The sequence below is a fragment of the Mesoplodon bidens genome (genome assembly GCF_964165515.1).
Source record: "Mesoplodon bidens genome assembly, chromosome: 8".
NCBI classification, from domain to species: Eukaryota; Metazoa; Chordata; class Mammalia; order Artiodactyla; family Ziphiidae; genus Mesoplodon; species Mesoplodon bidens.
In genome coordinates this window covers 48,698,157-48,722,612 of record NC_138165.1, presented here as the reverse complement: position 1 = coordinate 48,722,612, position 24,456 = coordinate 48,698,157, and the positions used below count along the sequence as shown (strand labels likewise).

General features: G+C 35.5%; 2 protein-coding genes across 16 annotated transcripts in view; one reads left to right on the top strand and one right to left on the bottom strand.

Moving 5' to 3' along the window:
* The window catches only part of ORC4 (origin recognition complex subunit 4), a 95,235-nt gene extending 89,372 nt beyond the window's left edge, over positions 1 to 5,863 (bottom strand). Inside the window, exon 1 of one of the 2 annotated variants that reach the window (XM_081241909.1) lies at positions 5,792 to 5,863. The gene's annotated coding sequence lies outside the window, so the exon portion shown is untranslated. Of the gene's footprint in view, positions 1 to 4,935; positions 5,089 to 5,791 lie in introns of those variants that run through there. The other variant, XM_081241908.1, reaches the window with a different exon arrangement.
* Positions 5,362 to 24,456, top strand: part of MBD5 (methyl-CpG binding domain protein 5) — a 417,388-nt gene continuing 398,293 nt past the window's right edge. For 8 of the 14 annotated variants that reach the window (XM_081241891.1, XM_081241901.1, XM_081241890.1 and 5 more), the window contains exon 1: positions 5,956 to 6,031. The gene's annotated coding sequence lies outside the window, so the exon portion shown is untranslated. Of the gene's footprint in view, positions 5,382 to 5,955; positions 6,032 to 11,833; positions 11,889 to 24,456 lie in introns of those variants that run through there. The other 6 variants (XM_081241898.1, XM_081241904.1, XM_081241897.1 and 3 more) reach the window with 6 other exon arrangements.

The window sequence follows — 24,456 nt, the reverse complement described above, 5'->3', positions numbered from 1 at the left end:
TTGACACTTCTGGGTCATCTACATAAAAATATGTATATTTTTTTTAAATTGCAGAAAGATGAAAGCCCTAAAGAAACGTGAAAATGTGCATATGTGTGCCAAAAGCTAACACACTTAGAATTTTAATCTTGCCAAGTCTGACTTCAACCTTTCAGTCAAAATGTCATACTAAATTTCAATTCCAATATTAATCAAGGAAGCAGTATAAAATATAAAAGACTAAGATTTTGTTGTGTTTTTATAGAGGTGAGGAGGGAGACAGAGAAGAATGTGAGATTAAGGAGAAAAAAATTAGGAAAAACTAACAACCCCAACAAATGCTTGCTTGAAGATAAGCATTTAAGGCAGACTGGGACTGAAAAGGGGGAAACAAATTGAAATAAAAGGATGGGGAACAACTGTCTGTTCCATACTTCATCTACCTCCTAGTTTATAATGGTCAACTCACATTTTATTTTCCCATTAAAGCATTAGTAAAATATACAAAGCTATCCAGACTCATCAGCCAATCCTGTCCAAATAAGATGAACACATAACATCAAGGTCACTTAATAACCAGTATTTTAATTTTGGCTAGAATTCATTGACAAAGCCATCTCCAAAAGACCTGCAGTGCTAAAATGGTTAAAATTAAACAGAACCTCTATTCCACTCCGTCAGAACACAAAGTGGGTCTATATATATATAATGAATCCCCAATTCCCTCTGTTATATATTTGCATGCCATGGCTACAAACGAATACGGATACAGGTGTGCCCTACCAGCAGCTCAGATACCATAAGGGCATTGCCAAAATGATGAACAGCTCTTGGTAAAGTTCCCAACAAAACAAAGTACTATTTTCCCTCAAATTATTCACTAATTGCATTTGTGGAAAATTTCAGTGTACGTTAAAACCCTGCAAAAATACTATGTGTTTATTTTAAAAATGGAGTACTAGGCTCAAATCATAATGTTCTTTTTTTTTTTTAACCCATGTAAACATCCTGGGAGACGTGGGAAAGGCACGTGGGGGCACAGAGCCGTTCTTCCTCATGCTGGACCACCCCGAGCACCGCAGGCAGTCTATCCTGGCCCCTGCCCTCTCTGGGACTGGCTGCAGTCCTTGGGACCAGAAATGCCCCACAAACACCCCGTAGGAGGCAGTCCCACCTCCACTAGAAACCACAGACCTAAAGTGAATAAAGGATTGTTTGAGGAACATTTTAGATTTTAACAGCAGAAACACATTCCCCAAAACAGAATTAGTAGACTATTATGTGTTCATTCCTAAACCATTCAACGCAAAAATATTTTCAATTTCTTTAAACAATTCGTGGCCAATTTGTAGTTAAAAATAACACAACCCCACAAAGATATATTCAGATACACGGTCCTCTGCTGATGTTTTGTGACTACAGTTTCACTACAAAGAAAGCATTTCAAATAATAGCTAAAGACTTGTCATATGGAAACAATATTTGCTTATTCCTGCCTAGGGCAGGAATATCTATCTATCTATCTATCTATATAAATATAAATAAATAAATAAATAAGGAGAGAGAGAGACAGAGAGAGAGGGAGGGAGGGAATGTTGAGATTCCTGAGCTCTGCTTTCACCTGGTTCTCAGAGCACTGGAAATCAGGCTTATACCCTGGAGCAGGATTTCTCATGATAGGCAGTACTGACATTTTGAACTGGATAACTGTCTGTTGTGGGTGGCTGCCCTGTGCATCGTAGGATTTTCAACAGCACCTGCAGCATCTACCCACCTGTTTTCAGTAGGAACCCATTCTTAATAATCAAATGTGTCTCTTAGGCATTGCCAAATGTCCCCTGGGGAGATCTTATTGCCACAGCTGAGAACCACTGACTTATAGGCAGAAGCCTGGAAAATTCTTCTTGTTGGACTCTTACTGGCCCCAGAGAAAAAGCTTCCAAATACCTAAAGAAATTGATATCAGGGTTTTCCCCCCGAAATATGTCCCAGCCAAATCTTTCCACAGTGAGAACCATCAATAGCTAGCAAACCCTAGCTAAGTTAAGAGAGACATGAAATAGGTTTCCAATGCCCCTTACATAAATTTGAACACAGAATCAAGGATCACAACACAGCTGAGGAAAGCCTCTAAAATGAGACTAAAATATACCAACAGAAAGAATAACTTAGAAAACACAGCGCACGCAGGGAGAAATAAACCTCAAAACAAAACTTTAAATCCATAAAGAGAAAAAAAATACCAGAATGCTTTGGGAAAAAATAGAAAGATCAAAAAAAAAGGTATTCAAAATTTAAAATATGATAACAGAAGTTTCAAGGCTTGAAAAATCAAGTAAATTTCCCAGCAAGTGAAAAGCAAAAGACTGGAAAAAGATGAAAAATGGGAGAAAAGAAATAGGTCCAGGAGTACAATATCTAATTGCAGTTACAAAAAACACAGAGGCAAGGAAATTACAGAAAATGTATCAGAAACTTTCTCAGAGCTGAGGCATACAGGTTGCCAGACTGAAAGAATACATGAAATGCACAGCAAAGTAGACTTCTATAGACTCATAAGTCACCTCACATTACTGTGACATTTCAGAACACTGAGTAAAACAAAGAGAAGATTCTAAAAGTTTCAGACAAAAAGGTTGTAGAAGCTTCCATAGGGGAGAAGAAAGTAAAGTGCAGTGTTAAAAATAAGAATGGCTTCAAACTTTATATCAAACACTAAGAGTTCCTTCTCAAATCTGAAGAGAAACATTACCAATTTAGAATCCTACATCCAGTCAAACTAATAGGGTACAGTAAAGACATTTACAGGAACATAATGCCTCACAACATTTGCCTCTAAAGTACCCAATAAATTTTTGAAAAAAAATGCTCAACCCCATTAATAACCAGAATCTGCAAATTAAAACAATAACCTAAAGCTACCTTCATCAGGTCGGCAAAAACAAAAAATATCAATTGTTATGAAAACTGTAGAAAAAAGGATTTATCATACATTGTTGGTGGGAGTCTAAATTTATATATTCGCTTTGGAAAGTTTGGCATAATCTACACTCTACAGAAATGCATGCTATGTACATAAAATGCATGTGTAAGAACATTCACAGAAGCATTATTTCTAAGCACTAAAAACTGGACACAATCCAAATGTCCATAATACTAGACTAGTTAAATTAATTACGGTTTATTCATTAAAAAACTTACTACACTTACTATACTATAAACATTACTATACAACAATGAAAATATGTGAACTAAAGCTGTTAACAGGATTAAAAATTTCAACATGGGAGAAAAACTATACATAACATAATTCAATTACATATAGGTAAAAAACAGGCAAAATTAATGTATATTGTTTAGGAATGCTGACAAAGATGGGTAAAAAATACTTGAAATAAAAGTAGGAAATCATTACCATAAAAATGCAGACAATCCCAATTAACCTTTGGGTGTGGTGAGGAGAGAGGAACGAATAAGAATGAATGGGGGGGGGCGGAGAGGGTGCCAGCAATGTTCTAATTCTTCACTTTGGTGGTGATTACAGTGTTCACTTTATAATTATTCATTATATTGTATATCTACGATTTTTGCACATTTTGTTCACTTTATATCTATTCATTATACTGCATATCTATGATCTGTACACTTTTGCACATTTAGTATTTTGCCATAAAAAACATTTAAAAATTGTTATCTAAGGCACTTTTATGGCTCTGCTATAATTTTTTTCTGTTCTAAAGTGGCAAACATTTGGTTCCAATATAGACAAAACATTAAGGCACAGGAGTCTAGTTTTTATTCTATTTGACAACATTACTGCACACACAGAAAGCGGTAAAAGCACTAGTCAATGATGCATAAATAGAATCCACTGTCAAAACATACAAGAAAAATAAGTAGGAACTTTAACTGAGTACTCTAAAGGAACCACTACACAATTAAATAACACCAACACAATAAACATGAAGAATTTCAGATTCTCGGCCTTAAAAGAAACTATACATGGGTCATAATCTTTCAAAGCACCTTTACAAAGGAAGATAATTGAAAGACTGGAATGGCTTTAGTTATGATTATATGGACTGAATGTGAAAAAGAAACGGTGCTACTTTACTAAAAAAAAACTCTAGTAATGAAAATTCATGAATCCTTTCTTAAATATTCTTAATTAACATGAGGGAAACTATTTCCAGCAAAAATAGTAGCATCTAGTTGAGAAACCAAAGGCTCTAAATCCGAGGCTAATAACCAAAGACACTTAAAATACCTTTTAAAAATATCTGTTATCTACACTACAGAAAGGGCAAACTTCGATGATGTCCCTTCTCTCTCAACCATAACACACGCTATCAAGGGTTACACAATCTCACATGTCCTTCTGAGAACAGCCACAGGCGTTGTGTTGCGGGAGCAAGGCAAGACACGGAGGGAAGTTCCACTGAAGAATTCCCAGTTTGCTCCCTCCACAAAGCCTCTCCAGAATTCCAGGGAGGTCAGCCAAGTAAGGGCTGATGGTCCTCAAACCCCATATAAACACTGCGTCTAATGCCAGAAGTTGTCAAAATTCACACAGCTTCTCTCTCTCCCTGGACAGGTGCCCCGCTCTGAGCTGAAGAAGCACTCACCAGAGTCATCTAATGAGGCTCCTGAGATCCCATTCCTCTCTTACACCTGGACCAACACATTCCTCACCATCACCGGGGTGTAGTCACCACCTGCCACAGATCTACTCTCATCAGGACGCCAGACGCTCGTCAAGCATTCGTCGCCGGCTGGCTCACAGGGAAGCCACGAGACGGAAGGAGCCCGCCTAGTTTCTGGCCTGCCAGGCCTAGACAAGCCTGCCCCCCTTCCCGCATTCCCAGTCTCCACACCCTTCCGTCCTCCCCTTTTCGATTCGCCTTTCGCCACTGGCGCCCACGGCTTTCTTTCTGAGGCCTGCCTACGCCATGTTACCTCTCACGGAAAAGCCTGCCCTTACCAGGGCAGAGCAAGATTCTGGAGACCGCGGGAATCCCCTCACAGGCTCCTCTCGCCGCGTTCTCTATTCCCCTTCACCTGCTGCTGCCAACGTTACACCAAGACTCCCGGCATGCCCTGCGCAGGCACCGCCTCTCCCATCCTGCCCCCTTCCCGCACGAACACGTGACCTCCTTTCGCCTCCGTCCACGCCCACTTCCGTTTCTCCACTCTCCCTTAGGGGGGAGGAGGGGACTGGGGGGGTGTTAAAGAGTAGCGACTTCCTCCCACTCCCCGCCCCCGCCTCTCTACTCCGCCCCCCCGCTACAATGTCTTCCGGGTCGCGATCGCCTCGGAGCCTTCTGGGAAACCATCTCATTTCCTCCCCTCCCCCTCCTCCTGCCTTCAACCAACCAGCCTCCCGTCAGAGAGAGACATGCGCAGTGAGTGCCTCCCGTCTCTTCTACCCGAACCCCCCCTCCCCCCCCAAGCAGAGAGACCCCAGCAGCAGCAGCAGCTGATGATGAAGAGAGAGGCAGTGGCAGAGGGGGGGCACCTTTTATTTCTATTTTTAAAGGGACAGGACACTAATTTTACCCCACTTCAACCTTGAATTGAGGGGGGTGGGGGGAAGGCGGCTGAGTTCCTTCCCCCACCCTCCAGCCCTGAGACCTGAGAGGGGGATTGAGCCTGAGAGAGAAGGAGAAGGAGTTTCTTCTTCTTCGAAAATCCCCCATCCACGACTCCTACCCCCTCACCCCTCCACTAGCCTCCCTCCCGAGCCCCCTCCATCCTCCTCCTCTTTGGCCGTGAAAGGAGAGAAAGAGACCAAAAGCCTCTTAGCAACACAGACCCTTCTCTGCTGCTGCTGCTGCTGCTGCTGCTGTTGCTGCTGCTGCTGCTGCTGCTGCTGCTACTGCTGCTGCTGCTTGGCCCTGGCTGGAGACATCTCACTACACCCGGGAGCAGCCACTTCCCCAGCTCTCCTCCTCCTTCGCCTCCTCCTCCTCCTCCACTCCCCCCCCCCTTTATTACCCTTTGTGTCATCCTCCACAGCTCCAGGGAAGGCACTCAAAAGTGGGGGGCAGGAAAGGTAAGTGTGTCTGTGGGGGCTTCATTGCCTTCCTCTGGCTCTGACTTTAACTCCGGGGCAACAGTAGCACCAAACCACATACGCAGTGGAGCTCCGGGGTGAGGAGGGGGTGGTGCTGGGGGGGCAGTGAAGGAGGGGCTGGAGTGGGGAGGGGTGTGTGAGGTGGGTGCCCATCCTGTCAGAGTAGAAAGGGCACTTTTTATTTTTATTTGCTGTTGTCAAAAGTGGTTTCTCTCCTCCAGCTAACATCTGATTGTGTCTTGCTCCAGTGGGGGAGAATACAAAAACAACCCCCTCCTTCCTCCAATGAGGCGCCAGGGAAAGAGACAGAAAGAGGCACACTTTCTAGATGTCACTTTAAAAAAAGCATTTGGAGAGCTTTTTTCCTTTTTCCCTAGGAAAAGCTCCACTGCATTTGTTTCTGAGTGGGAAAATGTCGGGATCTGGATTGTATCGGAACTGCTTATCCATTTGTAGACCTGAGTGTTTTACCCGTTTTGGTTCTGTGTGTGATTTGGATATTGACTTCAGTGTTGGAACAGACTTGATTGGTTTTTTTGCTTTCTGGGTTTAATTTTCCTTTTTTTCGTTTTGTCTGACTTGCATAGAAAATTTCAATTTTTTGGTTGATAGAGGCCTTTGGTTAGGTTTTGACTTGTATTATTGCTTTTTTTGTTAAATGTTTGTTTCATATATCAGCATATAAAGTTCAAAGCTTAAAATGCTTAAAGTTTTAATACCACTGGTATCGTTTCTCCCTATATACGTTTCTGGTATTTATTTTACATAAGATGAAAATATTATCTGTTTCATAATTAATCTGGGTATTTTTCTAATCTTTGTAACTTGTCTGAACAAGTAATCCCCATTGAAAACTTTTATGTTGTTCTGGCTTCATGGAAGGCCAAACCTCTCCATCAATAGTTTGCTGGATTGGTACCACTTTCAGTTTTAACTGAATTATTTACTTACTGTTGTAAATTGAGATGAGTTTTTCATCTCTTGGGGGTACTGAACCAAACTGCTCACTATATGTGAAAGGAGACAAATTTCTAAAATATGTTTTCATGAGTCAAAGAAATCATGATGTTGTAGTTAGAATATGCATTGTAGTGAGATATTAATTGAAAGATAAATCTAAATTTAGGTTTATAGAGTAACAGTCTTGATAAAAGTATTCTTCATTTTTACTTGGTATGTTCTTAGTGAATGGTTTTCAAATTCAGTACTGTATTTGATTTGAGAAATGCTAGAAAGTATATTTCTGATGTAGGCCTTTTACTAGGGCTTACATTGGAAAGTGGTATTTTGTTTCATAGGTACATTTCTTTATCCTTTCCTTAAAGATGGATGCACACATTCACACACACACATTCCCTCTCTCCCTCCCCCCCCCCACACACACCCTTTTTTGAAACTGCATTGGTATCTCTGATCCCATAATTTATGTCAGCAAAAAATATTCTGCTGTAAAGTAGCAATTTTGTGATCAGACTGGCAATGTGAAAACAGCAATTTGATCAACTAGAAAGGATTGAAGAAAAATAAATCTAGAAGGATATTTGACATAAATATTAGAAAGACATGATAATACTTTTAATTTTTTGTTTTCTTGATGGTAAAGCCAAAACACAATATACTTACATTTTACTGACAGAAAAGCATTGCATATGTAGAAACTTGTTCTGTAAAATTTTAATTACCAACTGTGTGCAAAAGTAGACATTTACACACGGAGGGAAAAAAAGCTGTGTAGCAGTAAACAACATGGTCCTATTTCTCTCCTTTCTGTTATAAATTTGAACAATTTCTTACCTTTCTCTGAGGTGTAGTTGGTGCACTTAAGCAGAAATCTGTGCCAAGTTCAAGTTTGTCTCCCAATAATACTATTCCAAGTCCAGCTAGGATTTCTTGTCCTCACCTTAATACCTCAGGAACCTTAACATAAAAGATGGAAAGTAGAACTTAGTGAAGAAATCACTTAAGTAAAGCAAATTGTGTAGGTAACTGGGGTGGTAATTTCCTAGTAGGCAGCTGAGTGAAAATTTACAGCTTGATTATAATACCTTTACTTACTTTCTGTTTTCCTTTGAAAACATTTCTTACCCACCCCAGGGTAACCCTATATGGTTTGAAGATTCCAGACCTCCTCTAAGTTGGATAATGACTTACCTTTAGGAACCTGTTTATTTTTATTATGGCTTATTTTTTAAGTATTAAGATATATTTTAGGATTGTAATTTTCAACTTGGTGATATCTTGGAGGTCACTTTATCCAACTCTTCATTTTCCATATTGCTGAAGTTCAGATGGTTTGAGGAACTTGTGCATAGTTCCAAGGCCTGTAAGTGGATGCACATGGACCAGAGAACTCTGGTCTCTTGACACTCACTGTGCTACACTACCTCATATTCTTTTGTCAGGAATGAAACTTGTGCACAATTCTGTGTATGGCACTTAAGGGTTTTATATGGGGGTCTATACTAAGAATATTAAGGCAAATAGCTCTAAAGACATAATTTTGTCTATTTATAATTCAGTAATTTGTTGTTGATTTTTTTAGGAGATAACTGATTTCTCTCATCTTGGATTATTACTATTTTGAGAATTATTTCAGCTTCCCCTAATGCTTGTTTTTCCCCCGCACTTCCAATTAATCAATGAATACCCTTCTTACTCTTGTATTAAGGATATATATATATAAATATATATATATATGAAGAATGCGTAGTGTATTATAAATGTTTACTTGTGATTCATGCTTTATGAACTGCTTAAGTAAGACTAAAGATTTTTTTCTTGTTAACATTTATATACCTTACAGCACAGTGTCCAGTACACATTAGGCCCTACTGCTTGTTTGTCATAATTGTTATTAGAGTTAGGCATGTTTGAATTTCTTGACTCTCAGATGTAGAATTTCTTCCTTTTCTTCCATTTTCCTTTCCTTCCTGCTACAATTTATTCACTACCACGAATATTTTTTTTCTTTATCTTAACTGTGGTTCTCACTTTTTCTAATAGCCAATTTAAATCCTGTTAACAAATAGTACTCATAATAAGTGAAAACATATTCTGTACAGGATGCAATTTGACAAAAGTGCTTTATTTTAAATAAGGGATGATAAAAAAAACTCCAATTAAGAATGTACTAGCAAATGTTCAGGATACATTTAAATTTTATTTCATTGAGTAGCTGGTACAATAGGTTACTGGAATGATGAGGCTGCTTTTACTGTCTCTATAAAGCAACTGATACTTAGGTGACATGTTTCCCTGACTTTGCTTTTTTGGTCCTTACCCAGACAATTATCAACTTTCCAGTTTTCTATGGATATGAACATTTATTCCTAGTCATCAGTGGGACCCCAGTAGGTCAGCCAGAAGGCCTATGTCCAGCTTATGTACTTTTGCAAACTTGTCTGTATTTTGAATGTATGTGCAAAACAGATTGTACTTAATTATTCATTAAACATTTATTGAGCATCTACTGTATGTCAGGCACTCTGCTAGGCATCTGAGAAACAAGGGTGGGTCCTACAATTTAATGTGAAGACATACCTTAATTGTATTCCACAGGCGAGTTGGTCATATCTTTATTTGATGTCTCTGCCTAAATAAATTTTATTAACTAAATGGATACTGTTAGGTGGAAAATGCATGTTTAAAAAGTTTTCGTCAGTAAATTTAAAAGTATACTAGAGAGAAAGAGATTTCCTGAATTTCCTTTGCTCTTAGATACCTCTTAGAATAATATTGATTCACAATTTTTAAAAAGGAGGGGATCCCCTGCTGGTACATTATCTTGTGAAGGTAAATAGACTTCTGAGGGTCAGTCAATTCTGATCTCTGTTACATTCATTCTTAACTTTCTATATTAGTAATAATTATACTTACCGATTATTATGAGTGCCTAGCACTGTGATAAACATTATCAATCTCAGTCAGCCCTTACAGTGGTCCTGTTAACTTTGTAACATTGTCCCCATGTTATAAATGAAGAAACCTGTTACTGACAAAAAAAGATTTTTTCATGTGGCAGCAAAATATTCCATCATAGTAAATTCATGACACTTTCTAATTAAAAACAGTCACAATAAAGAGTTTTTATCAGTCAGGAAGTATGCTGGTAAACATTAGTAAAATTATGGCCCCAATAGCTTATTGACAGAGCAATGGAAAATTTCTAAAAATTTACAAGGACAGAAAAACAAACCCAAAAATCCAATCTTTTATCAGGAACATAGATACAGACCAGTGTGCAACTTGAAATAAAATATACATAAAGTCAGTCTTCTCTTTGTATGGCAAAAATGACATTTAGGCCTTCTACATATTGAATTTCCTTTGTCTTGCATGGAGTTAAATTTAGTATCTTGTTTCATGAAGTTTGGAGGTTCCAACAATTTGTGACCCAGTGAATATTTACTATAAACATTTTTATATAACTGTTGATAATGGAAAACCTGTAAATAAAGGGGAGTTTATATTGCCTAATGTTTTGGTGTGTATATATACATACTTTCTGGACCTTCTATCTTGCAATATTTTCATAATTATTACATCATGTATATATGATTAAGTTTAATGTACTCTTTTTAGTATTGCTTAAAGTCAAATTTTTTTAATACAACAATGGACAACTTGTTGGATTCTCTAGATGCCTAAATTATTATATAGTTGTTCTTTAAAGCAGCTACTGAATTAAGATACTTTTTGACCCAGCTAATCAGAGTTGATTTTTTAACATCCTTTGCTTTTAGGAGAAAAGGGTAATTTTTTAAAATTCTATTTTATTAATCAAGTAACTTCCATATCCATCCTAAGTAATGCAATTCATCCTGTATGCTTACATTGACTCTATTATCCTATAAATGTTACGCCAAAGCATTATGACCTGTAGAGTTTGGAAATATTTTTAAATGCTAAGGAACTGTTCTATGTCATCTATTATTCTTCAGAAAGGAATGTTTATAACATGTGATTTCTTGTTTTTAAACCAATCTGAATAATTGGTGGGATTGAATAAGTCTGTGATCCTAAATAATCTCCTTAGATAACCTAAAGGTAATTCAGTTAAAAGTAGAGATTCTAACTCTTAAGCATCTCTGTTTGAGATATTTCTATATCATGTAAGATTTTAGAAGTTGGAATGACTCAGTATAACTCTTCAGAGAGACAAGGTGCAAGCCAGGCTTAACATATATTAAGGTATATCTTCTAATGTAGCTAGACATAACAGAAAAGAAAATCACTAATGATATCATACCTGGTGAAAAGCATATACTTCATTCAAAGTTGGTTGTGAGTAATTCTGGTTTGAGTCCTTATTTCACTTGACCTATGTAACCTTTTCTTAGAGAAGTTGTAATTAAATTCTGTGACTTTTCCATGTATTCAAAGCTATTGTTTTCTATACACCCAGTTCAGAAGTGTCTACTAATCTGTTTACCACAAATTAACTTAATCCATACATTCTTAATATTACTAGTATCTAAAAATAATAATCTAGGCTCACTGGTGTTGGGGGAGGGAAGTATTCCACTTTCAACAAAAGAAAGTATTGATTTTCAAATAGCTTCTTTACTTGTGATATACTGATCTAAAAAATAGCTGCTATGTAAAGTAAAAAGGATTTTTATTTATTTGGAAAGTAAATATAAAGTTTACCATTACTGAATGTTAAGCGAGATCAAAATATTTAGGAAATCAATTACATGTTCCAGTAATGGCAGAAATTTAGAGGCTGTTTTTTTAGCATTATTCTAAAATCATTTTCCTTCTTCCACATTTGTCACACAGGAGTTTGTGCTGAAGGATTTCTTGGCCATTTTAGAGACTGTAATCTAGTTAAAAGGTTTGTTTATGCTTCCCATCTCTGTTCTGCTGATGGTATTAGAATGCAGGCCAGAGCCAGACATCTAACTGTTTATAACATTCAAACTTCAATTAAAGCTACAGTGTTCTGTTCACCATATATCAGAAACCTCTTACCAGATGCAAATACCGCCAGTAATAATGGCAATGATTTTGTGTAGCCATAGGCTTTCCTAAATCATGCCACTCCTTATGAATTCCTTTTTCTTATTTAGGAAATATTAACATTTAATTATTTCATAGAAGTCTAAAAATGAAGCTTTTTTATTCTAGAATTAGTATAGCATTTCCTTCAACAATTGTTTTTGATAATAAAACCTAGCAGCTTATATTATTGCATATCTTATTAAAATGATCCAGTTTAGCTTTTTTAACATTAGTAAATTCTTAGTTAAGTGTTAGTTTGCTATCCAATTGATTTGACTCCTGTTTCTAGTTTGAAGAATATAGCAATATTTTGTCTATTAGAAAACAAAAGCAGCAGTCACATCACTACAGTATTTTTATATGTATTGAGAGGGACTAGATCCACATAATACATACTTTAATTTAATCTTATGTTGCCTTTCTGGTCTGCTGCTCATACTGTTTGTGGTTTCTATGTTTGAGTACATTGATAAACTGTTTTTAAAATTTTTTAAGCTGTTAAGAATTCTGTGAAAACATTTTTTCAGCAGCTTCTCTGCTTTTTGTACAGTTTACCTCAGTGAGTCAGGAAATGAATCGTGTATGTGTCTAATTTTTCTAATTAGTAGGCAAATTTCCTATCTTATATTGCTTTTGCTTTTTATAAACTAAATTTTAGTTTTTATTAATTTTAGACCTTGATTTATTAAATGTATATATTCTTTATGTATATACATATATTTTTTATTAAAATATAAATCTAAAGGAGATTTAAACATTTCAGGAACGATGAAAAATTATATTAAATTGAATGAAAACCTGCTAAAATGCTTTTAATTAAGAAACATTACAGTGGAAAAAGCTGTATTTCTCATTTTCCTTGGCACTGAAAGTAATGATCTTTTTATTTTGGGATTATTATAGGGTAGAAAGTTAGGAAAGACTACCTGTGGTATCTAAAGATAAGCGCTAACAACAACCATGCAAAATTTGACTTGTAGGCTAAAAACCTGGAAGGATCTGTAAGATAAGCTAAGTTGAAACCAAGTCACAAAATAATGTGCACAGTATGATCCCATTTGTGTGAAAAAAAATACATACAGGTTAATATACGTACAACATATAAGAATATATATATTTACATACATATAATTTTGTGTATCTGCATATATATTTATAAAATTAAAAATTGTGTAAAATATATGCCTTATATTTTTGTAAATACATTAAGAAATGGTCTGGAAAATACGTACCAAATTGTATCCTTAATTTATAGAAAGTACTTATGTGGGATGCTGGAAGGTAGAAGAACTCTTACTGTTTTGCATACTTTAGTATTACTGGGATTTTTTTTTTTTAAGAATAAGCTGATATCCATGTAGTAATTTTATAATGGAAAAATATACTTACGTATTAAAGGATTCAGAAAAAGAATGACCCAGGAAAATTGCAGTCCTAGCCCCTAATTGTCACATTAATATATCTCTTGACTACCTTGAAGAGAATTGAGTATTGGCCAACAATCATCATAGCTTGATACAGAATAAAGTCTGTTAGACTGATCTAATCTTATCTAACAGGGTGAAAAGCCTAGTCAGTTGAGGCAGGAACATCTATCCTGATTTTTAAATATTTTGCTTCTTATTGCAAAATGCATTTCTCACTATCTTGGGAAAATATAGACTGGAGAACCAGTGGTGAAGACTGTCAGTCTTAAAGTGGTAGACAGTAAATCAGTTTCAGTCTGAGATAAGATACAATGTATGGGCCTAAGATAGACTTTTGTTATTTTAATCAGTGATCCAAATTATTGTATGCTCATTCAGAATACAGATGGCATAGTCGCTTAACATTTTTATGATGTTTTCCATATTTAGATACTGGTTTGAATAAAGACAAAAATAGGAGGTTTTAAGATTAAGTCCTTTTTTTTTTAAGTGACTGAAAGGTGTACTTGAATAACACTTCAGGAGCCTTTGTAAAATAACATCAAACTCAGTATGTAAACATGCAGAGTAAAGAAGCAATTAGAATTCTGTAGAGTTAATCACAGTGGCCTTCCTGGGAGGACATGAGTTAATCAGAGTTTAGGTAGAGGAGAGATGCTAGGTTGGCACAGAAGAGAGTAATTTAAGTAAAGACAAAACTTCCAATGGGATAAGGGGATGGGGACGCTTATTTTTACTAGTTTGAAAGCTAGGATTAAAATTCAGAATAACCCGATAAATTAGGAAAGTGATTAGAAATAATATACTTTGCATTTATGTTTTTAAAATTTTATTTCCCAGAATGCAGGTCAGAAAAGGAATAGGGGACAAAATAACTTGCGTAAAAAATAAGACAATGAATAGTTCTTTGCAATTATGACTGGAAAATCCGTCAGAGTCTGAAACAAGTGTACTGTGAATATGTGTTGGAAATGAAACACTATAGTTAAAATAGGAAAATTTTATCCAAGGATACTGAGGTTCTTTTTCCCTTCATAATTAAACTTCATACTCAGGTTGGTCCGTAGGATCAGTAGTAAATAGTACACAATTGAAACTATAAATCTTATATATAAATAAATTCTAAAAATAGCAAAAAGATACAGCTTACTTTTTCTCCATTTACTTTATAAGGTTTATTTGCATTTAATTTGTTTCCAGCTGGCCCCATCATGTAACTTACCATCCCACCTACCCCCTACCACTATGTACTGAACTTTTTTTTCTGAAAAATGGGAAGTTTAACAAGTTCTATAAAATATGACTCTGTATTTTGTTTCATCCAAAAAGTCATGAAATATTCTCTTTTAAATCTATGTAGGGGTCATTGACTTGGTGTTTTATCTTTTTTTTTTTTTTTAAATCAGTAGTTAGTCGATGTCTTCCTTCAACAAATGTAGGTTGACACCTGTTATGTGCTCACTGGAATCGTGAGGAAAAATAGACATGGATCTTGCTCTTCTAAACTGAAGTCCTAGAAATAGGGAAGGATAGTAATCAAATAATCACATAAATAAATGCAAGTTGAAACTGTTTCATTTGCTGTAGAGAGGTACATGGTATTTAATATGAGGCCTTTTAGAAGGATAATTAATCAGTTAGTGGGACCAAGGGAAGCTTTTGTTTTGTTTTGAGAAAGTGTTTAGTTAGCTGAAATTTTGATGAATTTGAGTTAACTTGATCAAGAGAGAGAAAAAAGTTTTGTGGAAGGAAGGAACAGTATGTACAAAGGTCCTGATGGGGGGATGGGGAGCATAGTACCTAATATTAAATGAAGGTCAGAGTGACAGAAGCTAAGAACTAGAGAGTGCATGGTAAGAAGTGATGCTAAGGAGTTATGTAGGAGCCAAATTGCAGTATGTTGTAGGCCAAGATTTTCTTAGCCTTAGGGTTACTATTTAAATTTAGACTAATATTCTTTATACTCAACACAAAAGCTTACTACCGCAGTTGACCCTTGAACAGCTTGGGGTTAGGGATGCCAACCCTTCAAGCAGTCAAAAACCTGAGTATAATTTATAGTTGGTCTTATTATCCGCGGTTCCTCCATATGGGAGGATTCAACCAATCGCAGATCGTGTAGTACTGTAGTATTTACTATTGAAGAAAATCTGTGTATAAGTGGACCCATGTGGTTCAAACCCCTGTTTTCAAGAGTCAGCTGTACTTATAAAAGGGTTGTTAAGGAGTCCATTTTTATTTCAGTTTAAAACTCATAACGCTTTCTCCCGTAGAATCATTGTTGTAGTGGTCAGGTCTCCTAAAACCCCTTTAACACAGATAACAATGGAAAGTAGTGAATATAACGTTGTGCCCTAAACATACCTAGGTGGAAGTTAGAAAAGAAAAGCAAAAAAGGGGATTAAATTGATGTCTGTATGTGCTCAAGAGAATGTCCTGGGTGTGATTGACTACGTTTGAATAATGAAGAAAAAGAATATGTCTGCAAGTATACCAGGCTGCTGTAAGAAATCATAGAAAATGATTGTCACATTCAGTTGGACAGCTTGAGAGGACCCTCAACTGGCACCTGGATATGAAACAGTGTCATGTCTGGAGCGTACCAAGACAGAGAAAGTAGAAGACATCACATTCACAAATTGTTCCAATCTTGACATATTTGTGTCAACGTATTGGAACACAAAATTTTTTTAACTTCTTTTAAGAAAAGTAGAATTGCAAAATGGTAACAATACAATGCCAACTTTATTTTGGGTTTTTTTAGAGTAATTCATACACTCAGAAGCAATTATAAATTACTAAGTTACGTTAACTATTTCAGGCCTCTATGTTAGCCTTGAAAATATTGATGTACCTCCCTTGGAGTAGTACTTTTAAAGACAAAGTTAAAGAAATTTAACTTTTGATTCTTATTTTCCATTTAACTTAGAACATTGTCAATAGGATATTTTCATTTCTTGTACATTTTAAGCCTCTTTGCACATGTTTGTCTATATTAATAAACAATCTAATTAATAATTAAAACTTCAAGAAATGCCCCGAGTATTAAGAACATTATAAAATGATGGATAAATTACTTGAATTTTATTAAGACCAAAATATCACAAAATGTGTTAAATTATAAGAAAAAGGCAAAATATATGCAAGCATTTGCTGAATAGACAGGGTGCATCACATTACTCTTGGTTGATGAATTCTGCCAATGCATCATCCTTCATCAGGTGATCTTGAACTTTGTGGCATTCTCAGGTATGACTTTTAAAAGATTAACACCTAAAATTAAGAACTACAGAATTGATTTTAGTGTTTATTTATTTACTTATGTATTTGCTTTTTTACTTATTTATAAAACATTCTAAATGAGACAGTATCACTAGCATTGCTTTATTTTACTACAGTGTCTAGTAAACTACTGATGATTCATAGACCATAAGTATTTGGGAAGCTCATTAGTGTTTGAAAAGACAGTTCACTAAATGTAACTAATAACTCTAAGAGGTCATCATACCTTCTAAACAGAATTGAAGAATCACTTGGGAATTATTCCATGATTGATGTGTTCCCTCTGTTTTACAGCTTTCTACTTGTCTGTCTGTCAAAGTATATTCCAGAGATCCCTAGTTCTGTGATAAGTTAGTAGGCATGATCCCTCTACCTCCAGGAAGGTTTCTTCTTCAAAGTTTAGAAAACATGATTGAAGAATGCTGAATAGGATTGTTTTACTGCAGTAGTAATCACTCACATTTATTGAGTGCTTACTTTGTGCCACTCACCGTGCTAAGCATTTTACATACATTATCTTATTTAATCTTAACAACCAGAAAAAACATTCCGAGGAACACACTTAAGGAAGTATTTCCTCACAGCTTGTATGCACCTGTGCAAGAACTTCTGTTAAGAATGTAAAAGTGAGACAAATACCATTTTCTGTTGTTAAAATCCTACGACTTTGGGAAAGAAAGGTTATGAAATTTATCCTTAAAATTAAATGTTGAACTTAATAGTATGTTTCTATACTCTTCTAACCACTACATTCACAGATGATCAGTGGTAACCATTATACTCTTTTTATAAATAGGGAACAACCTTTATAGTTTCAGAGACATGCCTAGGTTTAAACACGGGCTGTATATACTGACTACTGTAGTATTCAACCTTTGGTGAGCTGTTATGGTTCTGAACTTTAGTTTATCTGTAAAATTAGTATAGTGATGCATTTCTCACAGAGTTGTGACTATTAAATGATAGAGTACTGAGTGCATATGAATTCCTAGCATGTTGTGGACATTTACTAAAACTTGGCTTCCTTTTCCTTCTCTGCTTCTTCTATTAGTAATCATGTTTTAGAATCTTTGTACAATTATATATACATTAAATTTTTAAATTGTTTACCTTTTTAAAAAAATAAAATAATCTGTTACTCCTAAAACTACTATTAAGACTTTCCTGAAATTCTACAGATGAGGGCTTGATTTACTCCATCTTTTTGCTATTCTGTACTTTGCTAATAAAATGGGCACCTATAAATGTTGTTGAACTCAGATATTAGAGAAATTTGAATAAATGGTCACACTTCATTAATGTAGGTATTCTACTGATAGTTTAAGCTGTGCTTTTGGTAATTCTTAGTAAGTGAAGTAGTATTAAATTATTTCCTTTTTTTTGGTCTTAATTACCCCATATTAAACAGGCAATATTGCAAAAAGGTTAAGAGCCTGGACTCTAGACCACTCTGAGGTGGGCACAATTATTACACATGTTTTACTGATGAGGAAATTGAGGCACAGAATGGCACATAGTTAAGTGGTAGAGATTTGAATATATATATATATATATATATATATATAAAATCTCACTTTTAAAAATGCCTCGAATTTACTGAGTGCCATAAAAGTGTTAACTGTTAATAGTGATTATATGTATTATTTGTATATTGTAATATAGAAAAAATTGTGACTAATATTTTTTAAACGTTTTATTTTATATTGGAGTATAGTTGATTAACAATGTTGTGTTAGTTTCAGGTGTACAACAAAGTTATTCAGTTATACATATACATATATCTATTCTTTTTCAAATTCTTTTTTTTTTTTTTTTTTTTTTGGCGGTATGTGGGCCTCTCACTGTTGTGGCCTCTCCCGTTGTGGAGCACAGGCTCTGGACGTGCAGGCTCAGCGGCCATGGCTCACGGGCCTAGCCGCTCCTTGGCATGTGGGATCTTCCCCGACTGGGGCACGAACCTGTGTCCCTGCATCGGCAGGCAGACTCTCAACCACTGTGCCACCAGGGAAGCCCTCAAATTCTTTTCCCAATTAGGTTGTTACTTAATATTGAGCAAAGTTCCTTATGCTATTCTGTAGGTCCTTGTTGGTTATCCATTTTAAATATAGTAGTGTGTACGTGTCAATCCCAAACTCCCTATCCCTCCCCCATTCCCTTCCCCCCCACCCCCCCACCCCCCCACCCCGTAACCTTAAATTAAGTTTGTTCAAGTCTGTGAGTCTGTTTCTGTTTTGTAAATAAGTTCATTTGTATCACATATAAGCACTATCATACAATATTTCTCTTTCTCTGTCTGACTGACTTAGTATGACATTCTCTAGGTCCATCCATGTTGCTGTAAATGGCATTATTTCATTCTTTTTAATGGTGACTAATAGGTTTTGGTAAGAGTCTAATTTGGTGATTTTTCATTTGGCAGAATAAAACAAATTCAGTTTAATTTACAGTTCCTTGAAAAGTGTATGAGACTCTTATGTAGCATTTTTATTTGACAAATTCTTTACATTATTTTTTACTTCTTAATCTTATCATTGAGAGATAGAGGGAAAAAAATCCCTACTGTTTCCCATAAAGAAACTGAGACATAAAGAAAGTTTAGGACCTTTTAAAGCATGGCAGTATTTAAAGTCAGTAGAAAGACTAAAATTAGAATTCAGAATATTCCATGTGCCAGTACGTTGAGCCACACATCTCTATTCAAACAACAGGCTTATTAGTTGGCAAACTAAATGTTAAAGGTATATTATTTTGTTCATCAAAACTTTCATTGGCTTGTGTCTCCTTTGGATGTGTCCTCTTACTTAAGGTTGATTCAATGGAAAGATGGTATGAAAAAAAACTGTCTTACCTGGGATTAGACTAATTAAAGCTAAGTGGTGGCCTATGTATCCCTCAGGACATGTAACAGTTGAGTATCTTTTTTTAGTTATCAACTGGCTTCCCCTCCACCCCATCCCCCCACCCTCCCCACCCCTGTTTGATGAGCTAGGTGGAAAACTTCTCTCCTGTTTCTCGTAGTATCAGGGAGTACTGTAGTACTATCGCTTCAGTGTGCTTTTCTGAGCCACCCAAAAAACTTAACCATCATTCTTACTTAGTTTCTGTGAAAAGTGATTCCAAGTTTCAAAGAATAAATTATTGTACAATGAACTTTTGAAAAGCATTAGGATGATAAGAACAGTTTCTGATTTTTAGAAAGACATTTTAAATAGATGTTTGTTTTTTCTCGTTTAGAATATTGCATAGTGTCTATAATTCATCAATTTAAGAAAGTGATGAACAGTTTGGTTGGGATCCAGAAAATAATAAATGGTGATGACCAGAAAACTCAAAACCATCTCTTTAAGAGAGAATTGTAAATGGTTGCTTAGACAGATAAGTAATAGAAGACTGTCTAATAGTTGCTTAGGAGGTATTTTATGTAAAATAATTTATTATGAATTTTCTCTTTAAAAACTAAAAAACTTAAAATTTAGTGTTTTAGTCTAATAGTTTGCAAACCTTTATGGGGACTTCCATGTAAATGCAACTTTTATTATAGAAAACTGAATAAAGATAACTCTTTATGTGTTTAAAATAGCAAGGTATTGACTCAAAGGCACAGTGTCCGTACTATTTTCCGCATGGAGTAATGTTTAAATTTTAAACAAGTTTTGCAGAATGTTTGCTCTCTCCATCTCTCTCTCTCTCTCTCCCTCCCTCCCTCCCTCTCTCTCTCTCTCTCTCTTTCTCTCTCTCTCTCTCTGGTGTTTTCATATATTCATTCTGCCAATTATTAGGGGCATAGACTCAGGGGGATCCTAATCACCTAATAACCCAGTTTGAAAATTTAAATTATTTTGTAAGTCCTGATGTGATTAAACCACTTTAAGTTTCTAGAAAAAAATATCGTTATGTTTTAAATAATCTTTTTTAAAGTTATGGCTTATGAAAAGGATTATTCTCTTTAAATGAGAATGTTGTGGACACTTTAGAATATTATTAAGACTACCATCAGCTGCTAAGGGACATCAAATCCTCACTCAAGAAAATAGTAATATTTTCATAAGCAGGAATTTTTTTCAAAGAGAGAAAAGATGTACATTATTGTCTGTGTGTTCATATTATAGATGCAGTTAGGTAAAGAGAGTCCTAGGACACAAGAAGAATCTCAGGTTTTTCATAGTGGTATAGAGATGCATAAATATTCATTCAGTTTGTTCTACACATGTTCAACTACTTGCTGTGAGCCAGATATTCAGCAATAAATAAGACAGGTAGGGATCATGGAGCTTAAGAGTGATCAGCTATACAAAGAACAGTTCTTTCAGGTAGCTAGAGAAAGGAGATATAAGTTGAGTTGTAAGACAGACCTTTCTAGGTAATAATAATAAATACATGTAATTTTCAACCTCTTAATTTTATTGATGAGGAAATAGAGACCCAGAAAAGGTAAATGATTTATCCAAGGTCATATAGCAAGTGGTATATTTAAGACCAAGGTCCCCTGCCTCCTAGTATACTTATATTTGCCACTTGGGTTAAAGCAGGAAGTGGAAAGAGAAGAAAATAAGACAAAGTGCCTAGAAATTTGGACCAGCTACTTTGACTTGAATATAGTTAATATACTGTGAGGAATTGTACTTTTTAAACTTATTTCTCCATGTGTTTTAATTTTATTTGAATTTTTAAAAATTTCTTTTTGTTCTCCTTTAACATTTACTGAATGATCTTTCATTTTTGCTAAGTCCATATTTGTACAAAATTTTTAGAAGGGAGCTCTGTGCCCCTGGAAGACATCTATGTTGGTGCCATGGTTCCTGAAGCTCTTGCCTATTAGAACTTTTCAGGGGTGTATGTTTCTTTTTCTCAGTGAAGAAAGTTGTTTCCTTTAATTATCTCGAATTTACTTAGCTACAGCATACTTGTTGCTGGAAAAAAAAGAGAAAAGCAGGGGATGATGGCAGATTAAAGGCACAAGTTTTTCTGGGATGGTTTTGATCTAACACTGGTTTGAAATCCTGTTGCTATAGACTAATTCTGGTTATGTCTGATAAGAAAATACTTTGTGATAAATTATTAAAGGGTATTCCAATCACATATAATGTTTTGACTAAACTAATAGATATAAGGATTTGTAAGAAAGTTATATGATTCCATCTTCGTTTCCATTATAATTTTTGTATTTCACTTTGTGTTACTGTTTAATTCCGTTAAGTTAACAAATAGTTTGAATTTTGTTTTTTGTGTTTTTTTTAAAGGATATTAAATAGGAAAACTAGGTACACATTCTAGTAACTTACTTTGACTTAGGGACAACAAAGCACAATTACAGGATCACCGTTTGAGAAGTAAATAAACTGTTTGAAAGTTGAGCCTGCAAAGCTAGACATAGTAACAACAGGAAACATCCCATCTACAATGCATATGGCAAAGGAGAAAGATGGTGTGACAGATTACAGACAAAAATAATAACTGGGAGTTAAAAATGCATATTCTGCTTTACAACCTTAGATCTGTCATCTCAGAAATAATACTGTATCATTCTTCCAGATATAATATGGTGATATGGACATACTTTATAAGAAAAATTTTTTTTCTTTGAGTATCTCACTACATATTTATACATTATTTATAGTTAGGGTATAATGTCTTCTGTTTGTTTTAAGCTTTACTATTTTTCTGGTATATATCTGTGGTTTTGTCTCTTAGGGATACATACTATTTTCACTTCATTGTTGTGCCAGATTTTAAGAAATTTGTTACATGAAAAATTGAACATACAAAGGCTGTAAAGTAAACGGTGAAAAGGTTTCACTGAAGAATTCCTTTAAATAGAAAGCTCTTCTAATGTACTGAAGTGTTTAAAAAATCATTTCCTACCCTTGGCTAAGAGAAACACAAGGAAACTCAGTGCTGAAATGTCAGAAGCCACTGCTGCTTGAATAGTAATCAGAAATGAGGATAAAGCATTTCTGAAATTTTAATCAAAAACTAATGAAAAAGTGTTCTGCATATAGAAACTCCATTTGCATCTAACTTCTGAATATATTCATTTTATCAGGTAAGTTACTATTGTATATTGTGTAATTTTATTGTCTTTGAAATTAGTTTGTAGAGTCTATATGAAAATAATATATGGAGTAAGGAGTTTTATATTGTAAAAAAGACATTATTATGTGAGTATCAATTGAGCTAGAGTACTGGCCTGTCAGTTATGTTTCAAAATATTTGATACTTAGTTTAGGCACGTGCTGTTGCTACTCTTTTAGTACAAGGGAATTCAATGGTCTGTAATACTGGGCTATTGTCTAGTTTGATATTTAATCAGAGCACCCTACTGATAGGAAAGTTCATGTCCATCAAATCTGAGCATATAGTGTATGTACAGAGTTAAATATCTAGCTTAATGATCCTCTGTTTCTGCAAGTCTGTCATCTAATTAAATAAAACTAACACAGTTAATTTTATGTTTTTTTGTTTTTGTTTTTGTTTTGTTTTGTTTGTGGTACGCGGTCCTCTCACTGTGTGGCCTCTCCCGTTGTGGAGCACAGGCTCCAGACGCGCAGGCCCAGCGGCCATGGCTCACGGGCCCAGCCGCTCCTTGGCATGTGGGATCTTCCCGGACCGGGGCACGAACCCGTGTCCCCTGCATCGGCAGGCAGACTCTCAACCACTGCGCCACCAGGGAAGCCCTGATATATATTTAATGGTATCCATAATCATTGTTGAAATTCATTATAATTAGGAAAATACGATAGATTATTGCTGTAAACAACAACAACAATAATAATAGGGGTTTTTTTAAATACAGTTTTTTCTATTTTATTTGTACAAACTCTAATGTCAGTTTTGGTAACACATACAATGTAATCTTTGTCATATATACATACATTAGTTTATTAATTGTTTACCCCATCCTTAACAAGTTGGCGTATTAAAGCAATACTTTCATATACTCTTTCTTCTTGGTCTAAGATAGTTCTAGTGAATGCACATTGAAATCATCCAAGGCCAACCTCTAACATTTAAATAAGAATCTCTGAAAGTGGGGACCCTAGTATTGTTATTTTTAAAAGTTCCTCAGATGATACTAAAGTGCAGCCAGTATTAAGAATTATTGTTCTAGAGCTAAGATCTGCTGTCTTCAAATTCTCATGTCTTGCTCTTGAGAGATCCTTAAATGTCAGGTTCACAGGGTGCTGGAGCACTGATGACACTGCAGAATCTGGACTCAATAACTTGTTTTGGGTGTGACACTAGAGTGATGAATTCCTGTGAGGATGGCTTCTGGATCCTCAACTCTAGTTGAGACTAGAGCTCTCTGAGACTAGAGCGAGATAACTGAGAACACTCATCCTGGCTCAACCCAGGGAAGAATTTGGATAGGGACCTTCTGACTAGTCAGGTGAAATTGAAGTGAGTTTTGAAGTTTCAGGAAAGTAATGTTTAAAAATAATCGATTATATAGCCATTCATGTCTTGAAGTACCTTGAAATGGACCTCCAGAAGAGCCACCACCTTGCCATCATAAAGGTCTTTCTTAGGGAGAAGGATGAGAACCAGGTATTAACAGCGCTCCCCCTTGTCCCAGCACACACGTGCACACTCATGCACGTCATACATAATGCCACCCAGTTATTCTAAAGCAAGTAAGTTACACATATTTTGTTGTAGAAATTGATTACTGTGGCAGAAGATTCTACCGTGTCT